Consider the following 2,871-nt stretch of genomic DNA (forward strand, 5'->3'; position numbering starts at 1 on the left):
TGGCAAAAAACACCAAAAAAAAAAAAAAAAAGAAAAAAAAAAGAAAAGAAAAGAAAAAAGAAGAGAGCAGTTTTTCACAAGTAGAGGTTAATCTGAAAGTAGGCAACAGTATTCCAAAGAAAACCAGAGATGTTTCTGTGAACAAACAGGATATTTCCGATATGTGTTGTTCGGTGTCTTGAACTATTGGCATAAATGGGCTGTTTACACATGGGACAAGGAGAGAGGGAATCTAGAAAGATTACTACATGTGGAGATCACCTTGGAAGTGCTATTTATGGTCTCCAACTGCCAAATGATGCAAAACTACACTTCTTATTATGGTGATTTAAGAAAATGTTTTCTGCCTAATTAAATTAAAAAGAAGAAGATTCTAAAAATTTTCTTAGGTTGTCAGTATTGCTTCCTGGTCACACTTCTTTTTCTTTTCTAATTGTGGCATTATATATATGACGTAAAATGTATCCTTTGAACTATTTTAAGTGTATGATTCACTGGCATTAAAATCTTTATATTATGCTGCTATAAACATGGGTATTCAAATACCTGTTTTAGTTTCTGATTTTACTTCTTTCAGGAATATACGCAGCATTGAAATAGCTAGATCTCATGGTAATTTTATTACTTAAGCTGTTTAATACAGTAACTACATCATTTTCCTTTTCTGTGCAATGCTAGAGTGTTCCAATTCTCCACACTTTGGTTCACACTTGCTATTATTTGTTTTTAATAATAGCTATCCTAGTGGACATGATATTATCACATTGTAGTTACACTTCCTTTTAGTAACGTTTACAACCAACAAGGTCTAACAAGCAAGAATAGACTAATACCATGTTTATGCGACATTGCCTCCTTTCTTTCCCATGATGTTTAATGTCTGCAGACATTTATTTGTATAGTTGGAATTCTAGAGATGCATATATACTCATCTCTATCTATCTATCTATATATAGACATATAGATTTCTAACTATAATATATATCATATTGTATGATGTTTATATAATATGATGTATACATTTATACCTATATGGCTTTTGGTTTCATAAGACAAGATAAGACTTACTAGTGGAGCAAAAATAGTTAATGTTGTGTAAATATAATTTCAAAGCAATTACACATGCTCTATTGTGGGAATTTTGAAAATGATCATTGAAAATATATAAATTTCTAATGGAAGACTCTCCCTCACTAGGGATCCTTTTAAATAGAATATCATAATTTTGACAGTTAGTTATGAATGAGGAATATGTAGATTAAAATGACTTTGGACATCAAGAAAGCATGTGGTGCATTTTATCTGAAAGGTGTCCTGCGTGAGTCCGTCTGTTTCAGGAGCAAATTAGTCGAAAGATGAATGACTTAATTTTGCTTCTTCTTTGCCTCAGGCTTATTTTAAACATCTGGGGTGGTCTAATGCAACTGGGCAATAACATGACATTTAGCAGGGTTTTATCTGCCTGAATACCACTCGTGGTGTTATTGACATAATTTTAAAGCACGGACTAAGAATTTTCTTTATTTGGGTCAAAAATCATGTTTACTTTTTTTGTGTGTTTGTTTTCCCACTTAATCCAAGGACATAATAATGTCATTTAATAAATGCAGTTTATTTTATAATTTTGTTAGCATGGGTCACTTAGCAAATATACATTATTTTCCTTTTTTCTGTATTTTAAAACTTTGGAATAACACTTTTCGAAAATGCATTGACTCAAAATAGTTTACATCAAGACCTTATTTAAATAATTGAATTTTATTGTTTTTGGTTCTTGAAATTACTTAACTTTAGTGTTTGTGCTAGAAAAAAGAAAAAATATAATGACTAACTGAAAATAAACACTGATTTCGAAGAAAAGAGAATGGATTGCTGGTAAAAGTAGATTTCGTGACTCAAAACAAGTCTTTGGTGACACAAAGGCCTGGATTTCACCTCTGACTGGGAAGGTCGCAGCTAGTCGACTGTTCCGTTTACACTATGCCCTTCCCCACCCCCGCACAGATCCCATACATGAAAGAGTGCATGAAATAGACAACCAGGCAAATCATATTCAAGTGTCCAGTTACTTAATAATACTTAGGCATTCTCTCTGGAAATGTATTGAGAATTCTTTTCCCTTGGTCAATGCACAACAAACAAAAGGAACTGGTCACTCAGTACGTGTCAGTTAGTGTGTACTGTCATATGCTATTAGTTCCTTTCTGAAAAATGAGGTTGAGGAGAACACGTTTTTCTCAATTCACATCCTCCCTTCTGTCATAGAAGAAGGTGTTGCAAATGTTTATGGACTGAGAGATTTTCCTGATCTCTCTGACTGAGATCCAAAAAACAAGATCACATAAACTCTGCTCTTTGAATAAATGAGCTATGCATGAAATGGAGGAGACTTACTGCCAGCTTTTTTTTTTTTTTAAGTTTATTTATGTATTTATTTATTTTCATGAATCAAAAAACAGCGATAATACTTCTAACAAGGTTGTGATGCCACAGCCGAGCCTTCAGGATCAGGGGCAAGCAATGCCTGCCATACTCAGAGGTCTCTGGACTTGAACCAAGAACCTTTCCGTATGATTTGGCCTCAAAAACATTGTATTTTACTGCTGTGCCACTGCACAGGTCCTGCTGGAGTTTAGCATGAACCCTAATATGAGTTGTGAGCAGTGAGTCACAGCTCGTATCAGGGTTCTGTGGAAGTCAGGTAAAGACAGAAAGGGCTTGTTCCTGTGCTAGCCCTTGGTGTCCGTTCCTTCCTAACATGTCCCACACCTACCTAATCTTTTACTTGTGGTTGTAAAATCACTTAACTATGTCAATATTTTAAAAAATTGGAATCTCCCTAATCTAATATAATGCAATCAATTAATTAAC

General features: G+C 34.0%; 1 pseudogene; it reads left to right on the forward strand.

Annotated features, from left to right (window-relative positions):
- The window catches only part of LOC106736222 (60S ribosomal protein L34-like), a 5,969-nt pseudogene that overhangs the window by 2,858 nt on the left and 240 nt on the right, over positions 1-2,871 (forward strand).

This window comes from Tupaia chinensis, unplaced genomic scaffold (genome assembly GCF_000334495.1).
Source record: "Tupaia chinensis unplaced genomic scaffold, TupChi_1.0 Scaffold000702_1, whole genome shotgun sequence".
Classification (NCBI taxonomy): domain Eukaryota; kingdom Metazoa; phylum Chordata; class Mammalia; order Scandentia; family Tupaiidae; genus Tupaia; species Tupaia belangeri.